The sequence below is a fragment of the Bombus impatiens genome, unplaced genomic scaffold (assembly GCF_000188095.3).
Source record: "Bombus impatiens unplaced genomic scaffold, BIMP_2.2 scf_0216, whole genome shotgun sequence".
NCBI classification, from domain to species: domain Eukaryota; kingdom Metazoa; phylum Arthropoda; class Insecta; order Hymenoptera; family Apidae; genus Bombus; species Bombus impatiens.
In genome coordinates this window covers 193,749-203,701 of record NT_176635.1, presented here as the reverse complement: position 1 = coordinate 203,701, position 9,953 = coordinate 193,749, and the positions used below count along the sequence as shown (strand labels likewise).

At 37.4% G+C, this 9,953-nt stretch overlaps 1 protein-coding gene and 1 long non-coding RNA gene across 3 annotated transcripts in view; one reads left to right on the top strand and one right to left on the bottom strand.

Annotated features, from left to right (window-relative positions):
* Positions 1-436, bottom strand: part of LOC112212537 — a 1,823-nt gene extending 1,387 nt beyond the window's left edge. Inside the window, exon 1 of the long non-coding RNA XR_004461381.1 lies at positions 292-436. This is a non-coding gene — a long non-coding RNA (uncharacterized LOC112212537). The remainder of the gene's footprint in view (positions 1-291) is intronic.
* LOC100743182 (plexin-A4) overlaps positions 1-9,953 on the top strand; it is a 433,200-nt gene that overhangs the window by 388,827 nt on the left and 34,420 nt on the right. The gene's annotated exons all lie outside the window — the stretch shown is intronic.

Below are 9,953 nucleotides of genomic sequence, written 5' to 3'. Positions count from 1 at the left end.
CCCCCCCCTCCCTATATGAAAGAGTCTTTTTATAAAGGTAAAGCAAGCACATTAAAAATGGAAATTTTGAAATATAATACTAATGTAATGTTTAATCACATAAAACTGAGGCAATGACCATCCGCACTAAATATAATACTAGGCAATTCTTATAATGGTCAAATAATCTGTCAGCCCGACAAGTAAGAAAAATTTTTAATAAAATATAGCAACGTATGTTTATTATACGTGACACATCAATGTAGCTATATTAAGCTAAACAAATACTAAAAATTCGTAACTAAAACTAACCGTAGCAACATCCCGAATGATACCGCTGACCTCTTTAAGTCGTCCGCGATCGTCGAGTTGGGAAGCCAGAGCTTAGAGTGTCAGGGACGAAATCTCGTTTTCGCTGGCAGCGTCGTGGTACAGTCACGGAAATCGTGAGTACAAAAGCTAGTACGATACAACAGTCGTGCTATAAAGAAGCTTTTAAGTTAATCTGTTGAACGATTTAAAAGGGTCTCGGGAATAAATCACCCAGTTGAAAGAGAGGTCCCGCGATTGGAGTAAATAGGAAAATCGACCGGTCAAGGGACGGTCGGTGCTCGCAAAAATTCCCTGCTCGTTGTCGTTTGTTCGTGTTGTGGGAATGGAATGGCGTCAGGAGGAAATGTATGAATTGTCAGAAGCAATGGTGTGTGGCATCGTTTGTGCACGATTGTTTATTTGGTCTCGCGGCTGAGTCTAGTTGTATTTTAAGAATCGTAGATGGATGGTTGAACATGTTCTATTTAGTGCGGCAGTTATTTTTTAATAGGTCATCTCATACGTAATACGATTTTTATTGGTACGTATATCAGATGAAAATAAATATGAACAAAGTTCTGTGACAGACTGCAATATATATCCACTATGAGAAGAACATAGGCGCTATACAGTTTAAACTACATCGAAAATAATAAAACAATTGGATAAACAATGATGGAGTAAAAAATCGATGACAGAGAATATTTATATTAATCAGATTCGTAATTGTTAAAATTTAGTGCTTTAAATTACAATATTTTCTGAATTAACCTGTTAATCAATTCTAATCGATTTTAAAATGAATAAACAATCAAGTTTGCTCGCAGGAAGTTCAATGTTATTATTATAAAATTTTTATTCACGAGAATCTTGCATTTTTAGGTAACGAACATTGTACCTTTGAATAATGAACTTTGTATTTTTCTGACTTTCGTTTCATCAAAATTCACTCGGAATATTACAGTATGTTTCATAAATATAAAATGCCATGCATCGACGAATCCATGGATTTCGAGCGACAACGAATTATGTGGAATACGAGATGAAAGTATCGTAGCGTCCACGCTCGTCAATGTTTAATAAGACCTGATGATCATCGATGTTATTATTTTCAGCTTCGATTACGTTGATAAATTAGCCGACGTCTGGTACGTTTTGCCATAAATTTGAACCTAACGAGCGTAAAAACCGTCGAACCAATTCGTCCGGTAATATGGTAATCGGTTTCGGTAATTAACGATAATATCATATCCTCTTTGAAAAGCCTTTTTTGCGAGAAAAACAACAAATAATCTGCTTTAATTAAAAAAAGCAAAACTATTGTATTTAAAAAAAAGACAATTTTTTTACTTAACATCTAGTAAATTAAATAATTGCTATATATTATACATGACTGTATACGTTTCTAGTAAAAATTTGCGCAACTTCAAGAATCATGCTATAAATTATTATTAGTGTCCTGAAATAATATTCTGCCTCTATTGTCATAAAAAGTTTATCATAATTTTTCATTTGAAAAATGAAGATTTATCATGAGGACTTTATGAAATTAAAGGGATGATACTTTTAAAAGTTGAAATACGACTAGATTCAAATTCTTGAAATCTCGATTTACGTTACTATGAGTTTCAGTCTATCATATCGGAAAAGTGCTACCAAGACGTGGCCATAATTCGCTAGTCAGGAACTGTAAAACAATTTCCAAAGGTACGGTGGACGATTCTTCTCCTCTGTCCTTTCACGACTACTTCACCTCGTTTTTCTTCTTTCTTTTACTTTACTTTCGTTTCGTTCTTCGCGACACACCTCACGTTCGTCCGGAATCATCGCGGACCTCGCAATTTCTCACGGTGATTCTTGTTGAAGGGCGGACACGAGTCGACAAGAATCACCCGGACACTTTTCTCCAGAATTTCTAATCTAATTCCTGTCAAGTTTCTTGCGCACGAGGAAATTTTCCTGTCGACTCGCGGACAGAAAGTACGTCATCGACTCACCGTGTTACCCGACTTTTGGAAATTCGACGCCGCTTTCGAACGTGAATCGCTTTTCTAATAAGCAATTTTGATTTTTTAACATTTTCTCGACGTTCACATTTTAACGTGAATCGAACGATTTTATTCAAAATAACGTTGATTTCTTAATGCAATCGTTCACATCTCCGTACTAAAAAAAAATGTATTCGCATTTAACTACGTTCAATGCAGTATTTTTCACTGACTGAGCAAATTTGAATCAATAACGGTCTGAAACTCGTGCGCTCGTTTACCTATCAGCGTGCCAGAAATCGGCTATAGGCCGATATTAAAAAATCCCCGTCGAAAAAAATCAAACGCAATTTAGATGACAGACCAGGTCAGGCAAAAATCATCCTCGCGTTACCATTTTCTCCTGACGCTCTGTTTTTCACTGTCCGGGAAACGAGTTATCGTTCCGGCATTTAATAACATCGCCGGGTCTGCGCCTCTAACGTAACGATCGTGGTCGCGAAATCTCTATTTAATTTGTCATTGTGTTTACTGTCGACACTAACAAGATTCCTGTGGCAACGCAATAATGACGTTTCCCAGGCATTACTATTTAATTTATCGTTCGACGCATGATTTCGATACGCGAGATTGTCGTCTGGATTTTCAAGAATCAACCAGCCTCGCGATAGAGAAGCTCCGCAATCCCCAATTATCGAATTAGCATCAAAACTTTCAATATCGTTGATAATTTTAGCAAAAGTGAATATCCAGAGTGAATCCTAATAGCAAAGTTTATTAATTCCTAAAGCGTTATATATACGCGTTGATAATTGGAGGAACTGTTGCAATGAATCACGAAGAAAAAAGGGCAGTTTAAGTAATTTGAGTAAAACAACGGAAAGTAATTCCAAATCAAATCACTTTTTAAAACGTGAAATTTTAAAATAAATTTGGCTAATATTCATAGCGATATTATATAATATTTTGCACGTTTGGATATGAAACCTACATCTTTCTTTCCGTTCCAAATATTAGAGTTGTCTCTTTAGTGCTGTAAACCTCAATCTGTATGCATCACCGTGACATATATTTTATGTCTTCGTTATGTCCATGAACATTCTGAATTTTTTAAATCGGGTTAATGTGGCGGTTACTGTAATCAAATTAAGGACGAGTACACAACTAATTTCACTCAGTATGCGTAGTCTAATCACTATTTATTATGATAATTGGTCACATCGACCAAGGTCCAGTAGCAAATAATTAAATGTACTAGTCAATTCATGGAAATACACGACATTAATATAAATATGATACAAAGAAGCATTATTTGAGGAAAAAGGATTGATCCAATGACAACTCTCACACCTTAAATCATTGTTCAAATTAACTGGTCATTCATATTTCCCTTGTTAAAAAAACGATCCTCTCAAAACGTCTGTATACCACGTACAAAACCTATCCAGGATGTTACTACATAGTAACACCATTTACAGGATCAGCCAACGAGGCGAGTTGAGCCTTTAACGCCATAGAAAAGCTCTTTAGCATCCCATATAGACGCGGTGTCAAAGGTCCTCCTCAATTTGCCCCTCGATGAAATGAACCGCCATAGAATGGCAACAAAATTTGAGCTATCCAAAGGGACAAATAGATCGAGCCCAAAGATTCACACTGGCTGGCCAGCCAGTTAATTACGCGGCAGGTCGCTTTTGTATACTAATTACGATACCGTTCAGAGAGCGTATCCTCGGCCTGCTGTCCCTCGCGACCGTCATTTGCCTGAACGTTTTACGGCCGCCTCCGAAGAGCAGTCCTGTATGGGATACATCAGTTAATTGCGTTAATACCTCTTGATAGAAGAAGCTTTGTCAGCGGCGAACAATGCCGGGTAACAGCTCGAAGGAGTCTGTCTACGCTTCCTTATCTCGCCACGGATTTCTCACGAGCGTATCTCTAAAGAGAGAAACGGATAGAACGAGATATAGAGAAAGAGAGACTATAGCCAGTGAAATCGTTCGTGTGAACTCTGTGGAAGAGTGTTAGAAAGGTACGTTATGACACGGTGCAAGATAAATCGTTGACCCTGGATCGGTATCTATAAATACGATGGGCTGATTGATCGATATCCGTTGGACCACGTTGACTTCGAGCGGAGTGAATCATGAATTATCGGGTAATTTGTTGCCTTCGTGGGAATTGTTCGATCATCTCTAGCGCCTACTATTTCGTAAGCTTCGTGGAGATTCTGGGATTAGTATAGGACTTTTTACAGGTAAGGAAACATAGAGATCTTGGAATCTCGATTATGCTCTGTGTGCGGAAAGCATTCATTTTCTGAAGTGAGAAATTGTGGGAGGAAAACATAGTTGTAACGAATACTTGCAAATTGATAGATAGGCAAGTTTCGTGTACGTTCTTACTTTATCTTTAGTTGCAAATTCGGTGGAGTTGAAATTCTAGGATATTTAAAACTATTCTATTAGGCTATTTGAAAAAATATGTTGTTTTAAATGAATACGTATAAACAGAATCTAAAATTCCTCAAGGTTCTTTTATCAACAGCCACGAATATTATAAATCTCAATGGCCATTCGTAAATCAAACATGTAACTAGAATCCCCAGAATCGAAATACTGAATTCGACACGCCCTAAGCCTCTTCAGGGATTGCTGTTTGTTAGGTGCGAGTTTCTTTCGCTGAGTTGAGAAATCGATTACAATAAGGAAGAGCTGGAGTTTGAAATGGTCGTTGGAAAGGGTCGTTAGAAAGGGAAAGAAGAATCGAAGTGGTGCTTTTGCAAAGCCATTCGCGGAAGAGTGACAAAACGTTTCACCGTACATAGGTTCACTGTCGATTATTTGTCACTGGTATTTTAAAAGTGAACCGAATTCTTTCTTCTTTCCTATTTGTTAGATTTAACTGGTGACGTTAGCTTCAACTGCGTTCGAATCGCTGCTGTTTCGCAAAGATAACTTCTTACTCTTCGCGTCAGAAGTGTCAAGCTCGGTAACATTAGGAACCTGGGGAACCTTTCACTTAACGCACGTTATACTAGGTGCGATAATTATAACTTTGGCGCGCAAGCGGCAGTACGCTGTTTCAGAGGAACGGCAACTTTAACTTCCGCTCCGGTTAAATCGTTACATTTAGCGCTGACGCGAGTTTTGCTAACGCTGCATATTTCGTGAATAATGTAAACAAATTGTAACTATTTTCTACGTTACAGATTAACTTTTTTATCTCTTGGCTTCGATCTTCTCTTTTTAATTTTCTACTCTTTGTAGGTAGAAATATGTATCCGTATAAATTCCGTTCAATATTCGTAATTAATTAGCGCTACAAAATACTTAGGCACTGATAAAAATAGGAGAAACTTTCTCCACAAAAAATCTAGAACTAGATTTTCTTAGCTAAAGCTTTCATCATAATTTAATCTTTAATAAACTTGCAGAATATTATAAAAAACGCAAATCCAAAGTGAATATTTAAAACTCCTTTGCATAATAACTTACCAATTAATGATACGAATATTAACAAATTGTTATGAATTATAGAACTCTTCTTTGTAATTTTACAATTTTACCACGAGCAGGATAATTTGGTAACTCGTAACTCGTAGAATTTACTTGCAAAATTTCATTTATCTCGTTATCAAATTTATTCCAAAGGATCTCTTAATACTTCTAATCTATGACATGAAATTTTTCGACAACAATATTGGTGAAAACAATATTGGTGAAAACAATATTGGTGAGAACAATATTGGTTCAATTGTATAATTTAATCATTTTAACAAATATCGTAAGAGCTATTCAACGATATAAAAACATGCTTCACATAATTTCCTCGCAAAAAGAACCGCGTGAAGCCATCTAAATCTTTCCACAACTTTCTCGATCGATCCTTTGTCGATCTTTCCCAACGAACGCTGTGCCTGAAAGCGATCCAGAAAAAAAGAGGCTAACAACAATCACCAATGTTCGAGATTCCCGGAGTACATCACCGGGCGATATTATTCCCGGCGTTCCCACGTGGTCGACCGAACAATGAAGAATGACTTGGAAACCACGAACTTCGCAGAACCTCACAGAAGAAGAGACACCAGAATCTCTCAGGATCATCTGCTCGGTGCTTGTCATTTTCCGCGGGGGTTAAATCGTTACCCGGCGCAGCGATCCATCTCGAGAGCTATTCAACACCGATACTCGACTTCTGCTCGTCCTCAAAAACACAATACCGACTGCACGAAGTGCACGAACAACGTCCAAGGAACAGTGTCGCGATTAGCGTAGGAATGCCAGGCGTTGCTCGCAAGATGATCCGCGCTTTGCGTTATCGAGCTACAACGATCGACCACGATATACCGATTACAAGCTATGTTTCGCTTATACGTCGTGTTCAACGTTCGACTAAGGCGCTCCAGCCTTGGGAACCCGTAACGGTACCCGTTGTTTTCCGGGAACCAGGTCTCGTTCTTCGCTTACGCTCGTTCTTTTCTTTTTTGTCCTTGTTTTTCGCTCACTTTTTGTTCTCTTTCATATTTTTCCAATTTTTTTTCCTCCCCTCTCTTTTGGTGACGAAGTCTTATGATCACGAAGCCGCCTCGACGTGCTAGGAAACGAAATACCGTTGAAACTTCCTGTAATTCCCGTGCACGTAGGTTGAGACTGTGTCTTGTGATCGTTTGAAGAAAATGTTGGTCGAGAGAGTGAGAGAGAAAGAGAGAGAGAGAGAGAATTTCGTGGAATTGCTTGCGAGGTGGTGAACCGAAATTGTTGAAATACGATCGTGTTTTTATATGATGGAATGCTTGGAATCGAGTTGCTTTCGGATCGGCAAGTTAGATGGTTTGCAGTATGGAATTATGAAGTTCAATGTTGGGATGTCTTGCTTCCGCGCTTGCTTTTCTTCTGTTCTAGAGTTTTTATTATATAATGTGATACGTGAGTGTCAGTTGTAAGCATAACGGGAAATACTCTGCTCAAAAATGTGTTTCCTTGCGTGGAAAATGTAACTTGTGTAGAATTGCGGAGAGCGAATACGGAAATTGTTTGAACAGTAAATTTTAATTCCCTAGAAACATTTTACCAGATATTAATTTTGCGGAAATATATTTTCAAATTGACGGCAGAAAAACGAATTAACAATACAACAAAAGCTATTATTTTCACTGATGATTACAAGCTTTTGATTTTCGAATAAAGATAAGCGTGTTTCTGCGTTTTGTTTAAACTATTTAATAGCGGATTATGCTCTTCAAGGATTAGTTTTAAAGTATATTATATCATAAGATACAAGAAGAAAGAAGAAACTGTGTTATTTCTCGTTATAATTAACATATTAGTGCAGCAACAATGCGACGATTGTGCATCTCTTATTTATGACAATTATAAATGCACGCGATCATTACGGAAGTCACATTTTAAAAAAAACTCGTGTAATTGCTATCTGCGCTCGGGGCGTCGTAATTTGGCAAATTTAAATTAACGCGCGCGAATTTTTTTCGGTGTCAAGCCGTTTCCCGGAATTATCACTAAATCCTTGTCCGACTTAAATTTCCCGTCGCGTACTAAGAGACAGTAAATTGCTTTTGAAAGGAGATGCTTAGTGTCGAGTGCATGAATCTTTCTTGATGCTTTAATGAATCTCTTAATGCTTTAATCCTCTACTTTTGTACTACTGGAGGGAATAGTGCGTTAGCGTTCGAAGTAGAACGTTGAATTCCATTCGAGAAAGATTGAAAAGGAGAAAGAAAATATAGAGATAAGGAACGCTTCATTTAATACGGTGTAATTTGTCTACGCTTTTTATACATCCCGTGTTTCGTATTCAGGATCCGGCCATGCAAATATCCATTTGTGTTAATGATACATGGATTTTATTAAAATATATGGGTTAACAGTAAATTAATGATCAGAAGCTGTTTTTACTATCTTTATTTTACAACTTTGTCAATTGTATATATGAAAATTAAATATTTACATCATTTGCGTAGTTTGCATAGTTATGCGGTATTAACCAATTTTAAATGTTATTGCTAGAATTAACGACGATAGAGTCCCTCTATTAATTTGTGAAAACTTTCTCTGTTTTATATCTATTTTATCACGTTGACAATCAATCAAGTTAACTTCTAAAAATAAATTTTATCAATATCATGTTATAATATTCTATGATAACTCAAGTAAAAAATAAAATTCCACTCGTACTTTTATAGTCAAATTACGTATTTTATGAAAAATAACCAAGTATGCGCATACTTTTGAGGGATTTTTTACAATCCTATCATCTTACAATCTCTCTACCCTCCCAAAAACACCTCTCGACAATGCACCTTCCAATTACCACAAGACTCCCAAAAAGAGACGAGCAACCCTCCAGAAAAAACCTTCTATGAGACACACGAAGATTCGAAAGTACAAACGCCACCCCGTAGGACAGGTACGCTCATTGTCGAGATTCCCCTAACAGTAAACCCCTGGAGCGGCGGTAAATCACGCATCAGTAGAACGAAAAGGAACTACTCTTGGTACTGGCATCTTGACGCGAGAAAAGCTTTCGCCCGTTAGGAAAACTCTTCGTTAAAGGAACGACATTCGCCGCGACAAGAAGAGCGGAAGACAGCCTATTCCGCCGCGATTTTTGTCGAAGTTATTCGATAAGTAACAACGTTCCTCGAGACGTACACTTCGGTTCATAAATATTAAGATATTTAGCGATTACATAGAAAATGTTATAACTGATCCGAGAATGATTGCCAAGAAAACGATAGAAATTATATATTCGTACGAGGCGAGAGGGAAGCCACTGGGAATAGGCAGAAAAGATTTGTGAACGTTATTTGCAGAAATTATAGGAAAATAAAATAATAATTAATGTAGCTTGTTGCAGGACGAGTAGTACCAGCGAGTATAGGTGGATTCTCTATAAAAAAGTATAAGTGGATTCTCTATAAATCGACGATATAGAATAATTTTATTTATTATTATAATATATATTATTAATGTATATTATATATATTAGACGATATAGAATAATTTTATTTTCGAGAAAATTAAGTTCGAAGAGTTCTTCGTGTAGCCACTTACAACCCTCTTATATTAAACAATTCTTTTTGATCTATCAAACGAGTATCAGTGTAAAAATTAGAAAGTCCCCAAAAATGATCTTATCACATTGTTATATTGTATTATTATATTTTTCCCATGGAATCTTCATATACGGATCCTTATATTACAAGGTTCCAAAGTAAACAATAATCCCAGTTATTTGAGTAACTTTTTAAAGATTTTTGAAGTTTATCTTCTTTCCTATAATTGTCCTAATACTTATGGAAGGGGGTGTACCAACGAACGAAAGAAGAAGGGGGAACAGAATGAAGGGAAAGTGTATGGGTACCGCGCCCTTTTCGAGGACTTCGAACGCAAGGGATTTTTAATGTCTCGACGAGACGAAAGGAAACTCTGGCCGGATATATCTATATCGGTTTCGGGGGGTGGTAAGCGTGGCAGAGAGAGATGGAAAACGGGAAGAGGGTTGAGAAGGAGAGGCCAGGCCGAAGTAGACTTGGAAAAGGGGCTATGGAGTGTGTAAGTACGCCCCTTTACGTCTGGTCTAGGGATAAAAAGCTAGGCCTGCCAAACTTTCCGGCACTGGAGAGCCGTGCAACCCTCTGGGATCGTCGTCGTC